The sequence below is a fragment of the Sander lucioperca genome, chromosome 1, assembly GCF_008315115.2.
Source record: "Sander lucioperca isolate FBNREF2018 chromosome 1, SLUC_FBN_1.2, whole genome shotgun sequence".
Lineage (NCBI taxonomy): Eukaryota > Metazoa > Chordata > Actinopteri > Perciformes > Percidae > Sander > Sander lucioperca.
Window position 1 is genome coordinate 42,866,992 of NC_050173.1, and position 27,373 is coordinate 42,894,364.

At 40.9% G+C, this 27,373-nt stretch overlaps 1 long non-coding RNA gene across 1 annotated transcript; it reads left to right on the forward strand.

The window, feature by feature from the left end:
• The first annotated feature begins 13,952 nt into the window (after positions 1 to 13,952).
• On the forward strand, positions 13,953 to 25,373 carry LOC116062547. Its single transcript, XR_004108033.2, has 3 exons — positions 13,953 to 14,329; positions 14,728 to 14,929; positions 25,338 to 25,373. It is a non-coding gene; the product is annotated as an uncharacterized LOC116062547 (long non-coding RNA).
• Positions 25,374 to 27,373: the final 2,000 nt, after the last annotated feature.

Consider the following 27,373-nt stretch of genomic DNA (forward strand, 5'->3'; position numbering starts at 1 on the left):
CCCCCACCCCAACCCACACTCCCCCCATTTGGCCGCCTCTTTTTGTCACTGAATTTATCACTTGGGAAGTCCACTGACCCCCCACCCCCACTGACACCCACTCCCCCTTCCACCTCTGGGCCCCCAGGGGATGAGATCATCACTTTGAAAGTTGGTTGGTCAGCCAGAAATGCCAACAGTTGGGGAAACAAACTGTGACCAGGAATTTCTCTGGGACAAAGGAAAAAAAACATACTGTGGCTTAGTTTTGGAAAACTGCAGGGTTGGCAAGAAAGCAACACAACCGTGTCTATAATCAGCTACATGTGACGGAGGTGCCCTTAGGTGCTGTGTGCAGCGGGCCTGGGATCTTTGGATTCAGAGTTTTGCTAAACGGGAATATGAACCTCTTGATTTAACATAATTGAACCCTATAGTAAAAGCTGCAGCAGTATTGAGAAGTAAAAGGATCGGTACGAATACTTTACAGATAAGAAGCTAACAGTAAACATGAGCACAAAGGAAGTATCTTGTTGCTTTTGTCATTTAGCTGATCAGGCTTTCACTAGCATGCAGTCTTATTCCAGTTTGTCAGCAGTTTGCATTAAATTAACCATCCCACCAAATGGGCCTTCTGTACTTAATGTGCTTTCCCCCCCTTTTTTGGTGAAATGTACCTTTTGTTGCCCTGAATAGTTAAGAGTGGATTAGCGATTTGTCAATTTCCTGTTACCTTTCAGAGCTGCAATTCGAGCCCCATTTGCTCCTGGCTCCTGGATGATAGCAGACAATAGGAGGCCTTTTTCAGGTTTCACTTTAGTTCCCCTGTACAGATGAACAGGAAGACAGTGTTTACTTGATATTTTCCAGCCTAAGCCAAATAAGGAAACAGATCCTACTCCCACCATTTCCAGAACTTGCCTCTGTTAAGTCCTTAACATGTCTCTTAAATCTCTGATATAATCTGCAGAGGTGTCTAAAATAATATCTTAAGGCTTGTGAATTGTTTCTTTAATTTTTCAGTCACCCTGCCACGTGAACTGCACTTTAACTGTGTCACATGTTCCTCATCACGGGACTACAACTCCACTGTGAAAAAAGTCAAATCTGAGTCAGTATTAAGTAATTTAATGATATACATGGTCATAACGTCCCCCTCCTCCTCCTCTTTGCACTTGTTTCAGAGTAAATTTAGCTGTTCCACACACCCACGTAATGCTATTTGGAGTTGTCAGGCTTGGCGGGTCCCTTGCTGCAGCTTTGGGTTTTCTGGGGCAATACAAGGGCAAACACGCATGACTACCAAGTGAGTCATGGTGGAACCTCCAACCCACACATCCTACAGGGGCAGTCCTTTTCTTAGCCATGGCACCGCTGCAGGCAGAGCCGCGATGGAGCAGGATACTCTATAAACAGTCATCCTCCTCCACAGCATTCATCACCAAAAGGCCTGCTTCAGCTTTCCTCCGCCTCCTCATCTGGTTTTCATTATTTCCTCTCATGGCATATAAATAGAAATTAGCAATCAGGGGAAATGTGGGGGTGGTGGATTTTGGAGAGGAAGGCAGCTGTTTTAGACTTCAGCGTGATGACCAAAGTTTCTAAAAGTTATCTCCTCAGACATTTGGTTTTGGATGATCTCGGTGTGCTGGAGTGACATGTGAGAGTTGATGTTTTCAGAAACCGCTCCAACATCCACACTCGGCCTCCACAGGATTAAAATGACATTGAAAAAATATTAGATAGCCATAAAACATTTGAGTACAGGTCCTGATAAAGTCACTGCTAGAAAAATACAGTATACTGCTTTTGTCTGGAAGAAAAAAAACTTGTGTGTATATATATATATATATATATATATATATATATATATATATATATATACAAAATGTAAACATCTTCGTAAATAAGAAAAGCAGCCTTGTGTTTGCCTCAACTACCATGCATTTCAGAGTTTACATAACAGGTTTTGAAAGGGTTTGGTTTGGAGAATGTTCTCAACCCACAGAGAAACATGTAATCCTTCAATTTAACTTAAAACGTGAAAATCCCCCAAACTTGGAGATATGTTATTTTCACCTAACAGAGATTATATTATAAAGACTGTTTTTGGTTTGACAACAGAAAAGGCCAACAGATTTTACGGCTTCAAGAGAGGTCCAAGCAGCCATCATTTGAAGATTGTAACTCTGCTTGACATCTACTACAGTGGTACAGAACTGCTTTATGCAGGAAGTAGATCTAGAAAATCTCACGGAAGGAAGGATGTCCTGAAAGATTCGATAAATCCTTACAAATACAAATGAACTTGACTGCAGCAGTTCAGTAGCTGGACAACCTCTTCTCTCTCTTCTCATTTAAGGGTTAGTCAGAAAAAATAACAAAATTACTTCCTTATCTAGCTAGCATGTAGACTCTTGGTTATATTTGCCAAGGTTTTGAGGTAGTTTCCTCTGAGAATTCTGCCTCCACACCAAAACAATAAAAGTGAATGGGATTTAGTTTTGTGGTGCTGCTCACTGCATTCTCATATTTTTTCAGTGTCTTTCCAGAAATGTTGTCCTGGTTACTAGGGATAATTTACAGACCTCGAAACAGTTTTCATGTGTAAATACTATTCTACTTTTTGAAGAAATAGTCCACATTAAATCTGTTGACAGTGAGTCTGTACATAATTCAAATAACTGGAACATTGTTTCTGGAAACACATGTTAAGTTTTGAAATTTAATTTTCAGCGTTTCGAGCAGCACAAACAAATTTAAAATGGATCATCTTGTACTTGAGTGGAGTCAGAAGTTTCAGTGTCCAATATTTTAAAACCAAATAAAATCAGTTTTTTTTTTGTACTTTAGATGAACGTATGCTGGAGAAAATTACTTTTAGATGCTACTGGCTGCTTCCTGTTTGTCAGACGGGTGGTGTGTCAATGGTCATTTAGCGACCTCTTTCCTCCTCAGGAGCCATAAAGGGCCCGTAGGGATGACCGTGTTTTATCAGGTGTCAAGGGCCATTCGAGATGGAGGTGTTTCATTGGGGTTGAGCCTCTTTAATTTGCTCCTGGGTACACACGCCCACACACAGGAACTGTGGTGTAAAACTTTCACACCCCCCTCCTAACCTGCTATGTGTCTATGCAGCGTTACTAGCTATCTGATACCACATTCTTGTCCAAGCCTCCTTCCTGTCTCTTGCCTTTGTCATTTTATGGACAAAGGCCATTTGGAGGATGATGAGAAAGAGGAGGAGGAAGCCCATGGATCAATACAACACACGGCCCATGGATCAATACAACACACGACCCTTGGCAATCATTCAGTTGGCTCCTTTCGTAATTAACGACCAGGCGTTATTTCAGCTACAGACGAAATTTGCTCTTGATCAAAGACTCCTATTTCATCAGCGTGATTGACTCATCATTAGTATTCAAAGGGTCACTTCTTGCAAAGTTAGCGCAAAAAGCCTTTGCCAGCTCTCACAGGCCCCAATAGACTAGCTTGTGATTTTGTTTTCTGCTTGCTAATTAAATCAACGGGTGTTTGTCTCAGTGTTGCTCTTATTGGAGACTGATGCTGGAAAACAGCCAGTTGTTAAGAGTCGTTAGATTTAATCTCCAAATATATTTAGAATGGTTCAAGAGATACCAAAAGACCATAATTTATAGTAGGGGATATTTCAAAAATGATAACAAGATACAAACATTCTTTCTGATACATACATATTGCCATGTCTCTCTTAACCCAGAGCTGCTTCAACTTATTCTCACATAGCCTAACCCTGACAAGATCACGTCCTTGTTCCTCTTTTAGAAGCCTCAGGGGACAGTTTTGTGTTTGCTGCTACATTCCAGGCCCCCTACAACCACTTTTGTTCTGTTTTTCTCTTTGATAGCTCAACCAAGGACAACAAAAAGCATCACACATGCACATTAGATAGCGAGAATGATAGATATAGATGGATTGAAAGATAGATAGATTCTTTGCGAGGAAGAGGAGGAAGCTTGCTCTTTCTTAATCCACCCTTTCCTCCCCCTTCATTCCCTTTTTTTGAGATTAGACTACGCATCCAGACAGATGGTTCCCGTCTGCTGGCTTTTTTCAATTCACTTCCTCTCCTCACAGACAGCCACCCTTCCCCCCTCTGCTCTCTCTCTCTCTCTCCCTCCCTCCCTTCCTTCCCTCTCTCTCCCTCTCCCTCGCTCTCTCTTTCTCCCCCCTCCCCCCTCCAACGGCTGCTCTGTTATGTGGCCAGAAATAATCTTTTATTGCCCAGTTGTTCGGAAGTGACCTCCTGCCCTTGATTAGATAGGGCCAAGTCCTATCACACGATTGTGTTTGAGCTGGCAAGCTGACACACACACACACACACACACACACACACACACACACCATACTAGCCCCCTCCCACCCCACACCAGCCCCATCCTATTTCCAACCCCCCGTCCCTCTCTCACTGCCGGGGCCTTGGTGATCCTGTGTGAGGGGACAACAATGGGGGGCTTTAGTCCTGTCCGGCTCTTCTCGGCTGGGGGGCAACAGGGTGGGGGTCATGAGGGACTTTCTTTTTTTTCCCCATCAGTCAGCCATTCACCGGGTGGAAGTTGCAACCCTACCCTCCCTCCACACCATTCCCCCCAAAGCCTCCATCCCACCCCCAGTACGATAGTCATGGTGCGTTCCAGTTGAACCGAGAAGTCGGAATTTCCAAGTTCCCAGTCAGAAATGTTAACTGAAACGCTCGCCACTCAAAAAGTCCAACGAACCTCACCAATGCCGACATTCCAACATGGCTGCTCCGAGCATCAACTGTAGTGAAAGCTGTATCAATATATACACTGTGTTTAACATTTCTGTCTTATTTGTGTCTCATAAAATCAGCCGTACACCCAGTACTGTACGTATTCTATTTGTGGACGTGTTGCTACGGTGTTTGCATGTGCAAAATACCATAAAATGCGTTGTTGTCAACTGGTATTGCTAACAATGGCTAACCTGGCTAGAGTCCCCCTACCCACGTTTTCCAACTTATAATTGGAATGCGGTTCACTGGGGTATGACGTCATTCCCAGTTCTGACATCTGACTTTCGAAATACAGTAAATGGAATGCAGCATTAACCTGCCAGTTGCCGGTTTGCTCACCCTTCGACCCTCCAAACCATCCAGACACAGATAGGTAGGCTTCAGTCTACTACACTATCAGTGGACCTTTGAGTCTGCTGTGTGGTCGACCGACATATGGGTTTGCTGAGATATTTGGTCTTTGTGGAGTTTTTGATCAGGCTGGTTTTGATCCTGTTAAAGACCCATGTCCGCTACAACTTTTTTTTTTCTTTTGTTTTCTATCTAGTTTTGGGAACAACATAAGGATAATAATTTTAATAAAAATATGATTTGAATCTGCCTGTATAGATAATTAAGAGTAACCTCCCATATAACCTTTGATATAAGCTTTGTGCGCTCCTAATCTCTCATAAACTATTTTCAGAAAGGTTTTCATGTTTCCTTAAAAAGCCACATCACATGCAGCCTACCTTAGATCAGTTTGACACTTTCATTTAAATTTTATTTGAATGGGACCATACAGGCTCATACAGGCTGCAACGATTTACAGGTGACTGACAAACTAATAGTAAGAGTTACTAATACTAAAGTCCTAGTCACACCAGAAAGTGGCACAGCGAATTTAATCCGTGCCTCGTCCCAAAATATGTGCTGCTAGGATACAGGTCTGGCAGAACGATACTAGTGACGTAGAGACTACTCATAGGGCTAGTTGCCGAACTACTGTAGCTGGTGCGCTAACGTGTAATACACTAGCCAGCTAATCCCCATAAACAGAAATCTGCGTATGAATGCAGAATCTGTAGGCAACAGGACAAGATTTTGATATCGGAAGCGTTCTGGTTTCAGTTTGTAGTCCGTTTGTAGTCAGAGTAGTAGGAGGTAAACAGTCCGTGTAGAGAGCTAAAGAGGCAGAACCCATTGGCCGAAATGCAATCTCTGAGCCTATTGGCTATTGTCTGATAACGATTGCGAGTTAGCAAGCTATTTAGCTTGGCCGCTAACGGTACAATAAGTTCATATTTGTATCATTGACTTCAATCTCATAACTGTCTACAAACTATGGTACAGCAGGGAAGTTTAAATACAAGTTGATGCTGTAACACAACTATCAAGCTAATTCCTCTGCTGCAAATTCACATGTCCAAGTTGAACTCTATGTAAAAAAGAATAATTCAGCAGTTTTTCTTAGCATCTGTGAACACATTGTTCACTGCAGTAGTTACATTGAAATCGATTGATTTTGGTGCAAGGTTGTGTTGTTTTAAATGCTGATGTGAATGGGGCTTAAGAGTAATAACACACTATAATGTAAATAGTAAAACAAGGGTAAACAAATTAGCATGCTAATTGACGAGTTTACCTTATTCTCGTAGGTATGCCATGCATTTCATGCCTGGTTGTAAGTCTGCTCTCATTCACAATACTTTATAATTCAGGCATTTAGCTGATTCCCCATTTGGAAGTGTGTCAAACTTGTTCTTTTTTCTTTGCTTTAAATCATATTGTTGATATTTCACTGACATGCTGTAAAAGTACATAGACCGTTTCAAACATCCCCCTGGGTACACATTGAGCAGTTTCCCAATTGGAGACATGACATCTTCCCACAACTTTGGCTCTTTTTCCACTGTGGTTGCGCTCGTCAGTTGTATAACCTCACAAACTAGTTCAATTAGTTTTAACACAAGACTCAATCAAACCACTATCTTGATCAAAGAAACAACACAAAGTCACGTCTTCCTTTTATGTAAACTATTTTTCTAACTTTAGTGTCAGTTTTACAGCAGTGCAACAACTCCAGTGGAAAAATAACCTTTTTTCCTGCACCTTCTTGTTTGTCTCCCTGTCCTCTGGAGCTGTAAACCCATGACAAAACCCTTGGTGTCCAGTTTCACTTTGGGAATGAAGGCCAGGCTGTGTGAATAGGGGGAGAATAGACAGGAAGACAACTCTGATTACCTCCATAAAGGAGCTGACCTCATGTCACTCCCTCTTCTTCTCTACCTTTGCGTAACAGCATTTGTATTTTACACTTGAGCCATGTAGCTCAAAAAAAAAAGTATGATGTGCTCACATAGCTCTATAAGGCAGGATTTCTTACTAAAGATCATACATGTTAGTGTCAAAGCAGTGTGACTTACAGTATATAGAAAACATAAAATGAACAGCTTCTCTGAAAATATATTTTATTAGAGCATACTATAAATACAACATATTTAAATCCTTTATAAGTCATATATCATATATTGCAAATCCTTATGTAAGTCTTTTGTCTGCATAATATACACAATAAGTCCTTTAGTCCAAATAAAACCTGCCCCAGGATGATCATACCAAAACAGATTCAATTGGGAGAATTGAATTGAACAGATGACGGCACTTCTGTATCAAGTTCCTTCAAAATGTTATTAATAATAATGTTAGTGGCTGTTTACAGTCAGCCTATTACAGGGAACGAATCAGGCCCAATGGAAAGTTTGAGGGCATCCCATCATCAACGACCCTGCACTCCTCCCTCCCCTCCCTCCAGGGTCTCCAGCCCCAAATCCAAAGCAGGAGGGGGTCCTGAACAGGAAGCTTAGGAGTACCCCCCATCCCCTCTTCCCTTTATCCCAGCCCCCCCATGCTGTAAGGGGAGGGGACCTCTAGATCAAAGAGTCAGGACACAGAAAAGGCTTATCTGTTGTTGATTTTAGGCTTACGCTCAAGCACAGGGTTCTAGAAATGTGTCAAGGAATTACAGGGTTGGATCATTGAATCCCCCCTTTTCATCCTTTTTTTTTATTTGTTTGTTCTTCCACGTCTGTGAAACTGGGAGTGTTCTTGTACAGTTTTGAGGGGTGCTTTGAAAGTGAAAGCAACAAGTAAGAGCAGATAAGGGGGAGAAGAAAAAAAAAATCTGAGCACAAGGGTGTTGTATACCAGTGCTGAAATGAAAACAAACGCACCAAATGTGACGGAGAAGAAATAGCAAATTGTTTCCAAACTAACAACCAGGACTGTCGTTTCTCTGTTGGCATTTTGCAATTTGGCTTTCTTGCTCCTACAAAATCCCAGTGGATTTCAATCATTTCTTTTCCCTCTCTGCTTGGTCTTTAACATTTCAATTTTGAACTCTGCAAGAGGTACGATTCTATCTCCATCTTCTTCAATGGCAGTATTATGCCAAAGGGGAAATTGGACCTTAAGGGCAGGCACTTTCCCTGCTGTAGATCTTATTAAGTACGTCCCTCTATAATACAACCCAGCTTGACTCTCCCAAGACCACACCCCTTCATAGAAACAGACCCGTCAATCCCAGCTCCTGTTGAAGCTCTGACATGGTCAACTATGGCATGATTGGCACCTCGTAGGATGTGTGCAAGCTCTGAGGGAGTATACAGAAATGCTGGTGTACCACCGGGAAAAATTATTTTCCACATCACTGCTCAGCCAGAGTGTTGTGTGTGCATGTGTTAAGTTGCTGAGGTCTGAAGGCTGCTATTTGCCACGCAAAGCAATTTCAGTGAAAAGAAGCAAAGCTGAATGTTCACCATTATACATTCAAAGTCGTAGTATGCAGATACGCAATCCTGCACACCATCTTGTGGAACAGATACAACGCTTCAGTGGTTTCCAAACTCTCTCAGTGGACCCAAATTCCCAAAGTAATTTTCCTTGCAACCCAAAATTGTTGGTATAGACTACTGTGCAGGCCGGTCTAATCTTCCCAGGTTTTACAGGCATAAATCAGAAGCAGATAAAATAAATTAATTATTTGGCCTTTCTGACAGAGCAGGACTTTAGAAAAGTTGTGCAGCATAAAGGCAACGATTTAATCTTTTGTTTTTTAACTTTTAATTTAAAATATTGTCAGGACATTTATCTTCCTGCAACATTTCTTAAGGATCTGACCCACATTTAGGGCTTTCTGTTGTAATGGTTTTGGTGTAATGTTTGCTTTGTACACGTCTTTTGCTCTTTTAACCTTTATATCTTTTGTAAAGCACTTTGTGTTGAAAGGTGGTATAGAAATAAAACTTTACTTACTTAAAAAGACTGTTCTTATTCATACCTCACGGTCTGCATTCTCAAAATAAGAACGCATTGAAATATGGAACGTAAATACAGCACATTGTCCATATATGGACATACATTTAATAATACTGCTGTTATTTATTGCTGACTTTTTTTAAATATTATATTTATGGTATATTGCAAAATATAAAAATTATTGTCAATTTCCATACTGGTTTATTGTAAAAAGTAGGCTATCTACATATGCATTTTGCATCTTGAGATCTGATAAATGACAACATATTGGCATATATTGCAAAGTAAACGTATATCTATATGTTTTTAAAATGCATTTTTTAGATAGCATATATATTTCTTTAGGATATAGGCCTATATTTATGGTTCGTTTTTCTCTATTTTTCAGCCTTTACAGTTGGTTTTTAGACTTGTCAAGAAGCCAGGAAACAGAGAAACTGAATTTTGGATGCTATTTGTTAGTGGTGAGTGGCAATGTGAGACCGTTGACTATGCTACAAATGGCTGCAGTGATGATGTGAAAGTCAGTCTGGATTTCCACCAATTTGCTTTAACTATGTTGTTAATACCTGTTTTTACAATGATGTTAGTTCCTGTTCATAGTTTCAGCTCCAAAAGGCTCGACACCACTGCAAAGCAGATGGAAAAAATAGCTGTCACGCAGGGGCCTATATCTTTTCGTCTGCATCTGTTCCAGGGCCCTGCTTCGGAGACGGCCAGCTGTGGAGACCGTGTGAGAAGTTGAAAGGAAACTTCAGCTGCCCTGCGAATCTCACACCATTACTCAAGATGAATCAAAAGAGGAACACTTTGGTCGAACAAAAGGAAAGCGAGAGAGGAAGAGAGAGTGAACAAAAAAGTGAAACCAGCTGTCTGGAAGTGCCTCATCTTTACAACGGTGCAGAGGCGCATGCTCGTTCAAGTTTGGCAACAATCAAACGCTCAATTTGCCTTTACAGGAATATCAGAGATGTTCCGCCAAGGTCCATTTTTTTAGGGGAGGGGGGCCGAGTTAGGCTGCCCTCTTGTATTCGTGCCTTTAAAATATATATGAGGTGTAGTGCAGACAACAAAGACCCCCTCTAATTCTTTCCTTTCCTGAGGGGTTAGAGCACACACTGCGCCCACATCAAGCCTCCAGACATACCCACACCATGCTGTACAGGTGCAACTTTAAAGAGCTCTCAATCAAGACGCCTGTAGTAAAAAAAAGAAATATCCCTTCTATGTCTCTCCCCTCATGTTTCTTTCCACTTCTTTTCCCACTACTCTTTTGTCTTATGTCATCATTTCAAGATCAGAGAAATTGCATCTGATGCCAGGTCACTGTGAATCTGTTTTTTGCACTCCGTACTATTGGTTGCATGTCATGATGATGATTGAGGAATGAAGCTCTCTGTATGAAGGAGCTCTAACTTTGTAGGAGTTGGAGATTTTCTTTCAATCATAGAAAGCAAGTTGAATGTGGAGAGAGAACAAAAATGATTGATTAAGGTATACAGTATTGTTTTGTTCCAACAGGAAATTATTTTAGATGTGCAGCAATAAACTTCTATCAAACCATGCTTCTGGAATGCTACTACCAATTACACTAAACAGGGAGACAATAAAAAAACATTGATCAAAGCAAACATTTGGATTCACCATACAAAAAGTATAAACTCCTGGACACGGAGCTTCAGGAATGACCCTAACCTTGCAAGGAGGCTTTCAAGAGTGCACATGTAAGTGCCTAAAATGTAAAATGTCATAAACATAAACAGAATCACTGTCCTGGAGTTAAGATGAGAACAGAGAGACACACGTGAGTGCGAGGGCAGACAGAGAACATTTTACTTCATGAAGAGCTTTTCACGAATGAACTTCAGCTACAGATGAAGACTCTGAAGACTTCAAACACTGAACAGTCACAAATTATCGCCTGTCTTCTCCTACAAGTGCTTCTCAGCCTCCACTCGTGTATGTAGACGGGCAGGCCGATGATGTCAGTCATGCTGCTCTCAGGTATTCTTTGGACTTTGTGACGTTCCGTCCGCTATCTACGATCCAAGTCGCAGATAACAAAGTTGTCAGGATGCCATTAAAACGGCAATAAATCCCACTGATTAAGTAAAATTGTAACTCATCATGCTAAAGGTTGTTGCTCTTCTCCGACTCTACTGCCAACCAAGTTGATCTAGTATTGACCTAAATAGGTCTATAAAACAGATAAGGGTATCTTGCATCCTCAGGAAGTACACCCCATAAACACTGTAAGAGTTTACAGCCCCTAAAAGTGAATAACAAACTTGCAGAGGTCATAGATTGAACTATATTGTTGAGTTTGGCTTTTTAAATATGTGATTGTTTGTGTTGTTTTTTTCTCCAACAGGATGACTTCCTGAGAAAGGCAAGTATTATTATTATTAAAGGTTTATTTAGATAGGGACAGATACAAAAAACATAGATAAGCTTCAACAGTCATCTGATATATGTATCATAGTGTTTTTAGCCGAAGCTAATTCACGACACTTGTCCCTACTAGGGCTTTTGGTTAAAAATAAAAATACAGATTTACATGATTAAAAATAAGACAAAGATGAAATAAAATGGAATGAAATGAAAAAGGAAAGAAAGTTTACAGAGAGACCACAGTGTAAAAACTAAATATGAGAGCAAGATTGCTCCCAAATTAGCCACAATTTGGTATTTTTTTTAGAAGGTGGCTAATGTTGGGATACATTTCAAGTGATCTGGCAGAGAGTTCCATAATTCCATAACACTTTTACTGAAAAGGCAGTTTGGGCAAATGATGTTCTACGGAAAGGGATACTACAATTGCCTTTTAACGCTGCCTGGGTTGTGGATCTGGTACCACTTTGCTGACTTGTTATTGTTTTGCAAAGGGGTGGGGGAGCAGCGTTATTTAGGCATTTGAAGATCAATGGTCAATGATCAAAACAAAATGCAGGGAGATAAAATTAGCAAAACTTAAAATCTTATGTTTGCTTACAATTTGGCAGTGATGGTACCTTATTCTCTTCTTGTCCAGGACTTTCAAGGCTCGGTTATAAAGACACTCTAATGTGCCAATACGTGTTTGTTTGTTTTTGTAATGTACTAGCCCATATTTATGAAAGGCTTTTTCCACTTGAGTGCCTGGAGTTGAATTTGTATGCCACATGGATGAGGGCATATCTTTTCCTGTTTAAAAAAACTTTATTTTCCCCTCCAAGAACACCAGCAGGTGTATGGGAGACCAGAAGCGAAATGACAAAAATAAGTAATTGATGAATGATTTTTGGATTATTTGATTTTATTCTTATTTACAGTGAACTGACACATCATACAACACACAAGCAGAAGACATATAGCTACATCTTTATACCCATTGGAATGCTCCCATTTCCTTTTAAGGTGGATGATTTCCTCCTCCCTTATGTGTAATGTCTTACCTCATGCTGAATTTAATAATTTTGCAATTCATCATTTTCCACACTGGAAACATAGTGAAAGAGGAAAGAAAACTATAGCCTTGAATGTTAATGAGACAGGCTAATCAACGGTCAGCTATTATTCCAGCAAAGGTCGCGCTCCCTGCAGAGGAAGTGCACCGCTATCATCAATCTGGTCAGAAGGGCCTGCATGAGAAAGGAGTTGGAGGTCGTGGGCGGGGTTAAAAGTTTAGTGCACTGTAGGTGCCAAACAGTACATTCAATACCTTCACACCCCGCCACCACCACTATCTGCATGTCAATGGACCCTCCTTGTTAACTTGGTATGTTCCACTTCCACAGGAGCCTATTGTAACTTCGTTGTCATTTGTCATTTCTTCTTTGTTATCCCGCTTTTCCCTTCCTTTCCTCAGTTTTGACTAACTTGGCTCTCTGATTCAGGAGGGAGGGAGGTCTGCTGGTAGGGGAATGGGTGACGGGGGTGGAGGGGTGTGGGAGTAGGAGGAGGAAGGGTGGGGGGGTTGTAAGACACATTGAGTTTGCCAAGTCAGGCAGAACGATCGACAGGAAGCCAGGCAGGAAGGAAGACGAGCCTCTCCCCATGAAGTGCCATTGTTTATGTGACGTGACTTGAAGCAGCCAAAAGTGACTGGTGGTGGGCTCCTCAGCTGCTCTGACCCACTTCTCAGAGTGGCACAAAACACTCACAGATGGAAAATACAAAAGAGGAATATTTCTCTCTTTTCAAATCACTTGCAATACCAACTTTGATCTAATCATAAGTTTGGTAAACCCACCATATTGACTTTCTCCTGAAGAATATAGAAATTGTTTCCAACTTTACAGGTCAATACATATTCACCGTGTACTTTACATCACATGTACTATAATGACAAGTCTTTATAATTAATAAAACTAAAGAAATTATGTTTTTCTAAACAATTGACTTCTTTTTTGGGTATTTTCAGCCTTTATTTTGATAGGACAGCAGAAGACATGAAAGGAGGAATGACATGCAGCAAAGGGCCGCAGGTCCAAGTCGAACCCGGGCCTGCTGCGTCGAGGAGTAAACCTCTATATATGGGCACCCGCTCTACCAACTGAGCTATCCAGGCACCCTAAACAATTGACTTCTGACTCAAGTATAAAGGTCATCCTTCTTTTTTTCAGATATATATATATTCAGCCACAACAAAGTGGCAAAACAATTTTCTAAACTGAAATGGTGGTGCGATTAAAACCCTGTTGTGTACATGCCCGATGCAGGCCGTTTAACACCATATCGAGGAAACATGTCGTTCAACCTGGAAACCATAGCAAAAAACGTTTTGAGATTGAACGTAGCCCTTCTCTTTCCCAAAGTGATATCTCATTGGTTCACATTGATCCCTCACTGTGTTATGTCCCACCCCCCAACATCCTGTTCAGGCAGGAAATACATCACATTCAGGAAATAAGATTCTTTCAAAGCTGGCACCTCACTGAAAATTGAAATGTCATCAACCTTCTAGCCCACGTTCACCCTGCAAGTCACATTAAGTGAATGCAGGTCCACTCGTTTCCTGTAGAGGCAAGTAATGAAGGGCATATACGTTTATGTGAACTCAACAAACTCCTTCACTGAGAAAAGTGATTTTGCCAACCTTGATTTGCGGGCTTTGATTCCCCAGTGTTGTGTTTTTAGTTTCATGAGTAATAGTTACACCTGTTTTTGATTTTAAAATGGACAAGATATTGATTCCAGGCATTTAAATCTTCCAAGTTATTTGCAACTTTCAACATCTCAGAGAGTTTGTGAGTGATTTCACCTGTGGAATTGCAAGTAAGCTCCAGAGTAATTTCAATCATTTTGCTAGAGATTTGTGATGGATTTTATTTTTTTATTATTTTTAAGTAAATGCTACTGGGTTTGTGCTGTCTCCCTGTTCATTATGAATCAAGTACCTTTATGAAAGGTTTGTGGCAGTGTAAATGTGTGATTATTGTTTCTACTTGTCTAGATTGGTTGTTTATTTGTTTACTTGTGGGGGACAGAGCACATGGATCTACATTGACATTTTAACAATCTTGATGCAAAGGTACCACAGTTAGCTTAACATCTAATTTTGTAGCTGTTGTCTCAACTAAAAACACAAAACAAAAACAAAGAAACAATCATTTAATAACAGAAATAAGAATACAATTCAGTGTCTATCTGTTCTGACTATGTTTTCTTCGCAGGAGGGTGAGGCAGTTCACCTGGACTTCCACCTAGACTTCAGGGAGAAAGATGAACTCTGGTCTCCATCTGCTCAGCAGTCCACCTTTGGAATGCTCTTCTGTTCCCGTCGAGCTCTTGGCCTCATCCTTCTCGACTGATGATCAGCCAGATAACATTACCTCCCGACCAATCAGACGCCTGGATCCGTACCTCATCCCACAGGTAGGCTTTCCAACAGACGAGCCGCTGGAAAGAGCGTTTCTTTTATTGTTAGCCAACCAATAGCAGTGCAGAGATGTGATCCAGCACTAAAACGGGGCCACCTGTGTTTTGTGGTGTTTGTTGAGGTATTGTTGAGTTGGGATAGCATGTCAGTGTTCAGTGTGCATATGGCTCCTGAGCTATGTTTTCAATGCTGTGGCTGTTCCTTCAGCGTGGACAGACGTTCTGCACTTGTGTATTAAGCTGGTTCTATTAATCTGTCTATTTCAAAGTATTAAGTTTATAGGTGGTGTTGAAGCTGGTAAATCTGAATGTAGAGGGCAATGATTAGTGCCCACAACAAACAGAAATGCATTTACTTCCATAGTAGTGGGTTGGAGGTAGATATCCTAAAAACTGAACTAAACAAACCAAAAACAGTTTGAAAGGCTAAATCCCACTACAGGCCAGTGAGAAAATATGTTTTTTAAGGCCTTTATTTGACAGGACAGCTTAAGATAGAGAGAGGGAATGACATGCAGCAAAGGGCCAGAGGTTGGAATCAAACCCGCGGCCGCTGCGTCAAGGACTAAGCCTGTGTACATGGGGCGCACACTCAACCAGGTGAGCTACCCGGCGTCCCGAAAATGTGTTTTTCTTTTGTGATCTAGATGAAGCAACCCTTTTAAAACATGCTTATCCTTTGAAAAAGGCACATATCATTCGCCTTGCAGTTGAACTTACAATATACTAATTTTAGCCTGTTTGGAGTCTCCGATGGGAGTTTATCCTTCAGATAGCGTGTTTTATGTTGACAATTTTTTTAAACATTCCCTTTCCTGTGCTTGTATGAACTTTCTTTCACTCCTTGTATTGTCCAGCTGGGTGCACCTTCCCCATCTGGCACCTGAGCAGTATATAACACATCATAAAAAATATTTGCTAATATTATTTGACCCAGGTCAGTCTTGCGAAACACTAACCCTTGCAGTTTGCTGGTAAATATTGGACTCTACTCTTTGGAACTGTAGTGAGAACCCCCCCTCCCATCCCTTCACCACGTCCACCACCTTCCCCTTCCTCCTCCTCTCTCCCTCTGTGTCCAGTAGGGACCAAACAGACGGCCTGTGTTTGTTTCCCCTCTGGTCTTTCCTGATTGCGCGTCCAGGCAAATTCCGGTCGGCTCTAATCTAGCCGTTAGACAGCCACCGAATTAACGAGAAACCACATTTGACACACATGCTTCCACTTTTCTATTTGTTGCCTCTCCCCCCTGAAGTCTGCTTAATTCATACAATTTCGCCTTCATTAGGCTGCATTTCAAGCTGCGGGGCACAGGTAATGCAAAGCATTTCCCCCTCCAAATTGTAGGCCCTAGCCTCGGTTGCTAGGAAGTGGAAGAGCCTCAATTGCAGCCATTTCCTCGCCAGTGTACTGAGAGGTCCTATTACAGCGTTTAGGTCAGGGCAATTGGTGTCATTACAGGCTGCCAACTTCCCTCCACCAAAGTAATGAATTAGCCCAAGCTATTTGGGCTGTATGATTGCAGTTGCCAGGGGAGATGAGTATGAAGTGGGGGGATAATTATGGTATGTATCCCTGAGCGGATGTGTGCTGGTGTGGGCCAGCCACGGGGGCGGTTTCCACACTTGTGTAATGGCTTAATGTAGCTGCTGACAGGCAGCCGGGCAACATGGAAAGGTGCTACTGTGCTCTGCTTGTGGACTGTGACTGACATGCCAAACCATGCCAACCTGTTTTAACCCCGCGGCTCATTTACTTTAAATGGCTCAGCCCAACGTCCAAGAGTCATTTCTGCTCAGAAATGTTCATGAGGGATGAATAAAGCTGATTGAATATAATTGTTTACAGAACCTTTTAAAGATAATTTGCATGGTAATAGAGTGTAACTTTATATTATCAGTTAACTATAAATTGTGCTCAAACTTCATTAAGAGCTCTAGTCTTTACAAGCTGTTGAGACAGACAAGGAAACCATTAACTCTTGGAACGCTGATAAATTACCCCCATAATAAAACAATAGTGAACTTTGATTGCATGGGCCATTCATAAAACAAACAAAACAATAACCAGGAGGTGCTACTTCATTTACACCGCCGACTCCTGGAGGGGGGTAAGCCCTGTAATAAAAGTATCAATGATAAATATGCAGTTTATACGCAGTGAGGTTTCTTGTGATGCTTTAAATAAAAATGAAACAAATACAACCTGAATAAACCAGCTTTGACTAATTTGTTGAAGAAAACAAGGAGGTCAAAAGCCTCGGGTTTGTAGCACAGATCTGAATTGCGAATGCCATGCTCGGTGGTGGTTGCGGGGAGGTGTTGGGTGGGTGGAGGGGTGGTTGCTTGTTTTCTCAATGGGAAGTCGAGCGCTGCAATAGGAACCCTGCCAGAAAAAGGCTTCACCAAACAAAGAGGCCGGTAGGCAATAATGCTGGTCGAGGCTTGTTGGGCCATCTATGGGCTTCGTTCCAAACTGCTGTAACCAGCTATAAGTCTTTTTATGGGGACACCCCGAACAGGGGGCCCCACCGAGGACAGGAACTTTTACATTTCTGCTTGAATGGGACCTCAGCCAGGGGCTGAGTTCAAAGTGCACTTTCCAGTCATTTGATTTAACTACTTTGTGTATGTGATAGGCCAGCAGTGAAGCACAGGACCTGAAGTAATATTCCCTGATTTTCAGTCTCCAGTCTGAGGGGAAAACGGGACAAAACCTCGTAAAACTGTGGGACTCTGTCTCTTTGTGTGTACACGCACGCACGCACGCGCGCACACGCACGCGCGCACAAGCAAGCAAGCAAGCAAGCATTTAACTTCTGGCTCTAAAGCCTTCCCTCTGCTTTTCCTCTCCATCCTGCAGATCATATCTCATGTCAGTGAGAGCAGAAAAAAGCGCAGCCTGATTATTTCTCAATACAAACACCATGTGTCGTCTGCATCCATATGTCTGTCATTGTATCTCTTACTGCAGCTGCTTTTTACTTCACTTTTCATGCAATTTTCTCGTTTGTGGCAAAAGAATTGTTCTTTTGTATGATAACAATTGCATATAATGCCCTATTCAGTTTCAGCAATCTAAATCTTTTACACAAGGTAATTCTTTAAAAGACATGTCATTTGGTTTTGTTTATGAACTCTGATATCTACAGTATATCTATCCACTCAACAATTTTACCTCCTTGGTTAGAGAGTGACTTTACACAGAAGTCCAACTCTATCCACAAAACCCCCTTTAAAACCAAACCAAGTTTTTTTTTCTACACAGCCTTCTTATATCACAAGCCCACCATGGTTTTGATCAACAGATGAAAGAAATTTGGTTGAGCAAAAAAAAAACTGCTGCACGCTGTGGCATAGTTACTGTAGTTTTCCTCTGTAGAACGGGCCATTTGCTAAGCAGTTGCATATCTTGCCAGCGATCAGCACTAAGCCAAACTTTCATCCTTCCTCTGCTGGTAAGCCACTGTTGGTGGTATTCTGCCAAATGGCACCAAAAGCAGGGGACTCTGCACGACGCCACCTGGTGGTCCATAACTGGTTTGAAGATCTGGCAAAAACTAAAATGACCATCATTCATTACTTAAAGCAAGAATGACTTATTTTCAAATGCAGTGTCTGCTGAGGAAAGAGCACTCTATAATATGTTCAAAAAAAATTTTTTTTCTCATGTTTGTTTGAGTGTTTTGGAAATATCTTTATTCATTTTTGTTTTGTAACAAAACACATAAAAAACCCAACAGTCCTGTAGCTGCTTTCATTGTATTACAATTTGAATACTTTTGTTGTACGTGTATCACATTAGGTAATTATTGATATAGATACACTTTTAAAAATATTATAAAAGACCAAAATATCTGCAATGAAACATAGCCATTTCATCATTTTAACCAGTTTCCTTAGTAAAATCTGCATGCTGAATTAATTTTGATTCAACTTTATTCCAAAACATCAAGAAAACCTGTGGACAGGAATTATATTATAAACAATAAATGCACAGAGCCTGAAATCCGTTAATTAGATTCAAGTGAAAGTAAACATCTTTAAAACGTGCAATAGAAGTTTCATACAAGGCTGTTACACAGAAATGCGCATTGTTCTTAAGCATAAGACACACCACACATCAGTGATGCCATTAAAGAGGTACTCCATCAATTTAGTATTACTCTTCCATAAAGTTGGGGGACGTGTGAGAAATTAAGATAAAAAATTGATGCAGCATGAGGACATCGGGAAAACATGTACAAATTCAATATACACCCCTCGATGTTGTGATTTCTCATTTTAATTAGACTTAATGTACTTGACTTGGGGCTGTTTTTCTTATTTCTTACAGATGCTGGCTTTTCATAGAGCACCGATATGGTTTGCTTGTAATGTAGTCTTTGATTTGGTTTTTCAAAAGCAGTTAATATACAGATACTGTCAAAAACACTGAACATATCACAGGTAGCCTTTAATAAATCTGATTACATGTATGAAAAAAGAACAGCACCAGATGGAGTGAGTATTTCCACATCGGCAAACACACAGAGTACCAGAAGCGTTAGCCAGTTTGAACGTCAAATCATTGTACTCTCCTGTGGCTGACAGCGTACTTGGAACAATGCAAGTTATCCTGATGCAATAGGATAACCCCCCACCTCCGGTGCACCGACCGGATTAAAACAAACCCAATGATTTGATTCAAGACTTTGTGTCATCTTGAACCGTGGCCTGTAATGGATGGTGTGTGTTGTGAGGATGAAGTCATACTGCTCACAGTGTTCGAGAGAGAGTTTCACGTCCTACCTTTGGAAGAGTATGAGGTTAGTATGACAGCTTGATGGATGGTCTTTTTTTTGTACACACTGCTTGCGGAATAAGATGATTTCATGTGGTTGTGAGGCCGCCCTGTTCTTGTTGCTTTGGAACGCTGCAGCAATTAGCCCAGTCACCCATTACATTCACTGTATGATAGGGCTGCAGTGTGTCTAAGTGGGTGTGTGTACATATGAAATGGAGAGCTTTGTGTGTGTGTGTGTGTGTGTGTGTGTGGATGTAAATGTCAAACCTCACGGGACATAATTTTAAAAACCACACTTGTAGTTTCATAAGACTACTTTGGCAAATGTTTGCTGACAAGTGAAATATGCGTTCAAGCTTTGCCAGTAAACAATTCAGGGCTGCTCAGTGCACGAAACAAAGCAGTAACCCATGAATTATTGGATTTCTGTATGAAATTACAAATGGAACTGTTCGCTCCCATAATTTACTGCAATTCGACTCATTTAAATGTAAATTGTGGGAGAAAGAGAAATATTAAATTATGTGATCATCATAAGGCACAAACGACACCAACTTTGTATGCGTACGTTTTAAACCATAAAACCAAAAACAGACTATCCTCTCCTGTGACACGGAGAGTCTGGGAGCTCATTTTTGTCATTTATGTATTAGGACTTGTGGGGCCAAAAATGGTGTTTCAGTACTTCTAAATAAAAATTATGTCATCTCAGACCTTGACTGACAAAATCAATCTGTGTTTAGGTTTTTCTGACAAGCAACCTCGGATTGGTTTTACGAATAATGTCTGTTTCCTCTCAGACGCATTGTTACTGTATACTCCTGCAAAACCTCAAAGGATGGATGGTTGGGTGGAAAAAGTGTCTGACTTTGACAGCTTTGACTCCTCTTTGCATCTTGCATTGGTTACTCTTAACCATAACCATGATCTTTCAATAACCTTAACCTAGTAGTTTAGATGCCTCAACTTCTTAACTAAAATGTTAATAATAGAGATTGTAGATTAAAAACAATATGCTCAAATAGGTCTCCTTGGAAGGCAATGTTTAGATATGAGGTTGATATGGGAAGGACAGATGATAGACAGTTTCCATAAAGATATAGACAGACAAGCATACACATAATCATGTCAGCTGTGACTTTAAATTTGTCTTTTTCTTCCTCCTCCTCTTCTTCCTGGGCTTTGCCACTATTCCACCTATCCTTTGACACTGCAGGAGACGGCAGACATTCAGGGCATTCTTTGTCCCTGGAGAAATAAGGAGGGAGACGGGGGGGTGAGGCAGTAAGGGGGTGGGGTGAAGAAGGGGAGACAATGCGAGAGGTTCCACTCCGTTCAATAAGAGCCCCCCCGCCAACACTTTCCACACACACACACACACACACACACACACACACACACACACACACACACACACACACACACTCCTCGACCACCTCCCAGCTCATGGAAGGGGCGGAGTTGTGGGCAGCGAGGCAGTGTGGAGTTAGAGGAAGGGAGGAAAAAAGAAAGAAAACGCACCCCACCACCACCACCACCACCAATTGCCCCTTTTTCAGTGTGTTGTGGGATGCCAGCATGTCCTGAGACCCCTTTTTTTCCCACAGGGAGCGAAGAAGAAAAACACTCCTCTTCATAGACGCCCACCTCCCTTCTCCGCGCTTCAATGACTGAATTTGACTTTGGCATCAGAAGCTATTTGGTTGGACTTGTTGTGATTTATTATTATATCCTCACCTGCTCCATTCCACTGCTTAAAACGGATGGGTGCCCGTCAACTTGGCAACTTTAACATCCGTTGTTTGGGGCCATCATTCGTATCAGATTAATGACATTGAATTCACCGGCTGAGATATGGGAATGTGTGAAACATTTTGGGTGTGCACACGTTTGGTTTAACCTCCAGATAAAGTTGTTTAGATATAATCTGGCCTGTTGTCTTGTTTACAACCTGCTTGCTTCTTGCCATGTCAGACGTTGCTGTAGTGATGTTGCTATGTTTCCAGATCTCAGCAATTTAGTTTGCTAAACTGGAATTATCCTTAAAAGTTTTCAGTGATAATGTGCTAGTATTTCAGAGATGCAGGTTTTCATTACAATGCCCCCTTGGTGCAACATGTTATGGTCTTTGTGCACTTTTGTGTGTGTGTTTCTTGTGTGACTTTTCATTTAGGACCATCAGGTTTGTGTTTCTCTCTATAAGTAGCACTTTTTTTCTGTCTCATGTTGCTGCTGTACAGTAACTGTTGCTGCTTATGTGACAGATAAGAATAGGCTAATTAAGCTAATATTAAGCTAAGCATTAAGCATAAACATTGCAGTGTTTCCTGTTTTTGTTTCTATAAAGCAGGGACATAAAGTCACTGTCTTTGCAGCAGAGAGTTTTAAGAGAACACCAATTTCTTTTTGGAAAAATGATGTGCTTATGTTTTTTTGTGTGGACTCATCTGGACCCCAGGAAATGTGAAACCTTTTCAATTGGGTGATGGACATGGAATCAGTAATGCATGGCAACAAAATGGCCATTTATTTCTAGATAAACCAGAAGTCTCTGGATATACGCAATGGCATGCTTTTCATTTACAGATGCTGGATGTGTTGTCTATTAACATCTTGTATGGTTTCACATCTTCTTAACATTTCAAATAGAAAGGAATGTTTGTGTGGGAAGATGAAACCAATTGTTTTTTATTGATTTGTATCACTGAAAGGGCATTCATAGTTTTCAACCCACACTTGTTCCAAAGACCTTAACTTTTTTAGAATTGTACTACAAATGTACCAGCAGTAAGGAAAGTCCCAGTAATGACATGGTGGCCATCTTGGTTGTTCACATAGTTCTCATTACTGAGGTAATGCAATTTGTCTCTATATATTAAACTGGGCAGACTTGGAGGCAGATGCCCACTCTTATTACAGTGAAAGCAGAGCAGAAAGCAATAAGTCTTTGTGAAAATAAGAGGAAAATGAAGGAGCCAGCTACAGTGAGTGCTCCAATATGACAAAAAGCCCAAGTAGAATGTAAAAATAATCCAGCATAAAATAATTCCATCCCAAATGGTCTTTTAAAGACATGTTACAGACGGTAATCATGAATGTAAGCGACGTCAGCCAACCTCAGCCTCAACTGGGCCATCCCGCGTTACTCTGTGGCGTAAAAATTACAGCCGTGGCCGGAAATGGGGAGTTACTTTTTTATCTGACCTGAATATTAACATTCTTCCGGAGCTGCTGGGTGAAACCATAAGCCTGTGTTTAAGAAATATCACTGCTGTCATGGAAAACCCATATATCTGCAAAATGTGTTTTTTCAGGAATGAAGAAAAGAATGCTTATTATCGAATTTCCCCCATTACACAATAGGATTTTCATCAGGCAGCACAAACCCCAAACACCTTCTTTAACATACCAACCTGATTATTTTGATATTTGGACACATGGAAGGCCTGATTTATTCCTCTACACACCAGCTGCTCGCCTGTTGACCTTGGTGACCACACTCATCTGTTGTGGTTTGGCTGATATGTATGAAATCCCTCTTATATAAATATATAAATCTCATAAGGCCGTGGCCGGTTAGCTCAGTTAGTAGAGCGGGCGCACATAAGCAGAGGTTCATTCCTCGATGCAGAAGGTCCAGGGTTTGATTCCGACCTGTGATGGTTTTCCTGCATGTCTCCCCCCACCCCCCCCTCTCCCTTCTTATATCAGCTTTCCTATCCAATATCAGCTTTCCTATCCAATAAAGGCAGAAATGCCCAAAGAAACTACAACTTATAAGGCCTAAAAAAAGAAATGTCACACTTTTCATTCTCAAAGGAAGTAATAAAAAAAAAAAAATTCTTTGGTCACCTGCAGACTTGGGTGCATTAGTTTTTATATGGTCTTGCGTTTCCAGACCTTCCTCCACAGCGCTGCGGAGGAGGGTCTGGCTAGTCCATACAGCATTCCCGGATGGGAGAAAAACGTGCTCTGGTTTATTGGCATTTCTTTAAACCAATCACAATCGTCATGGGCAGCGCTAAGCACCAGACAGAGCCGCGGTGCCGCTGCAAAATAGCCTGCAAAATAGGAAGGAACTTGTTTTGGTGGAACATGTGTGCGTTTAAAAGTTGTTTTAGTTGTGCAACAGAAAACTCAGATTGGACAGATAGTCTAGCTAGCTGTCTGGATTTACCCTGCAGAGATCTAAGGAGCAGCTAACCATAGTCCTCAGAAATTGACCGGAGTTTAAAATTCCAAATAGCTTTTTTGTGTAAATGAACCTTAAGAGGAAGCAAAGCTGCTGTTTGGCTGCATTTGACTGCCCTCCTGCAGCAGGACTGTACACTCTGCTGCTGTAATGCGGTGACGTTTCTTTAGGCAGAGTTTAAAGAGTTTAAAGAGCATAATATGTGCTGTAGATTTCAGTCATTTCTTATTTAGTTTGCAGCTTTGACCTAAATAGACAGGCAGTAGATGCAGGGTCTGAATTAAATGTTCCCAAAAAAATACTTTTGTTACTTTTGATTAGCCAGGACAACATTTTGCTCAGTCTAATAACAGAATCTGTTTTAACTTCATATGAATGTTCTGGCGCTTAATATGGCTTAATTGAACAGTGTGGGTTTGTGTGCAGTTGTGAGGCAGAGAGGGAGAAAGAGGGAGTCAGTCCCAGAGGCCTGTAGATAATAATAATGTTACAGGAGGAGGATTGTGGTCTGCATTCTGGAACAGTTTATTAGGGGGAAGTCTGCAATTACATATTTTCTGGGTAAACATTATCTAGCTCTGCATCGCAGACCTACACAACAACAGCAGCTTGGACTCTAACAGGCATAGAGTGAATACTTATGATTCACTTTTCCTAGAACAGTTACCAGTAAAGGAGCTCAGCACAACAGTCTGCTTTATTTTAGAAAACTATTAATCTAATGTTGGTAGTTTCCAGTGGAGGATGTGGAGGACAGTATTAGGGTTTAACCAAGAAATCTTCATGGAAACCATGAATTGGCCTTTAAAGTGTTATATTAAATGGATTTGGTTTTGGTCTTGTAGTTCTAGCCTTTGGTTCTATCGGTTATGATAATATTGCACTCACCAAAGTTACAAATAAACTTGTAGCCCGATTAGATATAACTTTATTTACTGTAGATATAAAATCCAGAGTAAGGGCTTCTGCAGTGTCTATCAATCTCTCATTGCACAGAAAACAGTGAGTGTTTACAACAATGGAAGAAAGGCAGGTCAAAGTTGAACTGGGATGTCAGACTGTGAACTGGGATGATTATTTGCAATAGACAGTTTGGGTTGTAATTTTACCATTTGCTTTTGTTTTCTCCTTCAACTAAATTGGCTATGTTAGATTTTTGTTTATAATCAGTCTGACTTCTCAACTGGTCAGTGATGGCGCCACATTCCCAGGTCTCAGCAAAGACCTTGGTGAATACAGTCTTCTTATAATGGACAAACCGATGGCTGGAAGTACGGAAATAAAACTTGAGTTGTAATAAACCATATCTTTTCTTTCTATGTTTCTACAAAGTCTAATCTTAAAGTTCATATGGCTGTTAGTGGTGCACTGCAACATAATTTATTTTTTTTAAGATTTTTGGGGCATTTTAGGCCTTTATTTTGACAGGACAGCTGAAGACATGAAAAGGAAGAGAGAGGGGGAATGACATGCAGCAAAAGGGTGCAGGTCAGAGTCGAATCCAGGCCCGCTGCATCGAGGAGTAAACCTCTATATGTGGGTGTGTGCTCTACCAACTGAGCTATCCAGGCGCCCACTGCAACATGATTTTAAACTTGGTGGTTGGATGTTTCTTACTGAAATCTTTTTTTTGGAATCCTACATTTTAATGTTCGCAAGCTTTACTTTTTATGACAGAACCAGATAATTCAAAGTGCAGTTGTTCATATTATGTACTGATGATTCAATCAGATGAGTTTCATGTCCATCTAAGCTAATACTGATGTAAATCTAGATACTAAAACCATGGGCTAATGTCATTGCTAATATTACAGCTAAATATGGATAGCAAGACTAATACTGAGTTCAACTTACATCCTTGCATTCTATTTTCACATTCACACAGAGCAAAACATACGCAGTGTTCAGAATAGTTATTCCTATGTCTAGAAACCACATCCTGCATCATCATCATCATCATCATCATCATCATCATCATCATCCACAGAGCAAAAGTTTATAAAGAAAAGAGGCAGAGTGGGAAGGAGAAGAGAAAGAAAGGCAAGTCATAATAGCTTACAAATGTTTCTCTCTCTCTCTCTCTCTCTCTCTCTCTCTCTCTCTCTCTCTCTCTCTCTCTCTCTCTCTCTCTCTCTCTCTCTCTCTCTCTTTGTGTGTGTGTGTGCCCATCTGAGGGCAATTTCCAGACTGGGGCAGTTGTGATGGATCTCTGCCTTTCAGGTGTAATTATTTTAAGAGAGATTGAGCTGTTAAGCACTTGAAAAACATCACAGAGGCTTGGAGAGTGTTTATACTTTCCCTTCCGTCTCTCAGGACAAGGGGACTGACTCCCTCAGTAGGTCCTGCACCAGGTGATGTAGCACATTACTATATGTGACAGCAACAGGATGCATTAAGGTAATTAAGCAATTGAGTACGAAGTAGTCAGAAATATTGTAAAAAGATGTACGTTGCAACATATACATTTTGTTTTTAGCGAGTACAAGCAAATAGACAGGTGACCATGTAATTCATTCATGCATTACTAAACTAGTCCTTAGTCGTCTCAGGCCTTCATTGCACCTCCCTCAGTATCCATGAAGCTGCTCTGTGCTTATTCCAGCAGTGGATCACCCTGGGTCTCAGGACAAGGGAAAGGAAAGAAAAACATGCTGCCGTTAGTCCCAGAGTTACTCTAAGTCCAGCTAACATAGTAACCCCCTCCACCCCCCCCGAGAAGCTTTCATTTGACTGATCTTATCTCTCCAGAAAAGGAAATTGGCTTTGATGACTTCCATAAGTGAAAGAGACTGCATAATAAAGGTCAAGTTATTTCTCTTCAACCCCCCACCCTCCACCTCCACCATCCCTGCTGTCATCGTACTCCCCTGTTTGGTTCTACCCTTCCCTACTCCTCCTCTTCTACCTCTTTCTCCTCTCCATTTCTTTATTTTACTCCTCCTTCTTATATTTCTGCTGTGCTGTATTTCATCATAAATCTCCTCTTTTATTAAAACAAAGTGTAACGCTTTGCTTCCTCCTAACTTAACACGTTTGCAATGAATGCATTTGTAGTTAGTTTCTTGTTGGCATCCTTTTTAATGTAATTTTTGGATTTCCGACAGCTGCCCAGTGCTGTTATGCATAAAGACATTCAGCGACATTCAGACATTCCAAATTCCTAGAGCCACATTAGATCAGATAAACAAAGTGTAATAATATCAAACTAAATTCAACTGTTTTGAGAGTAGCTGTGATTATAAACACAAGTGTGTGCATGTTACAGGCCAAGGTCCAAAGATTAAGTTTTAAAAAAATTTTTTTTTGTTAACTAGTTTTTTGTTGTAACAAACAAGTGTCTTTAAAAATAACGACAGCCAATAATTCGAATCCCCCTCAAATAAAAATGATCTAAACCAAACCGAAGCCCTAATCTTGTCAAAAGCACCACTTTTGTGAATGTGTTAACTGGTGCGCAACATGTA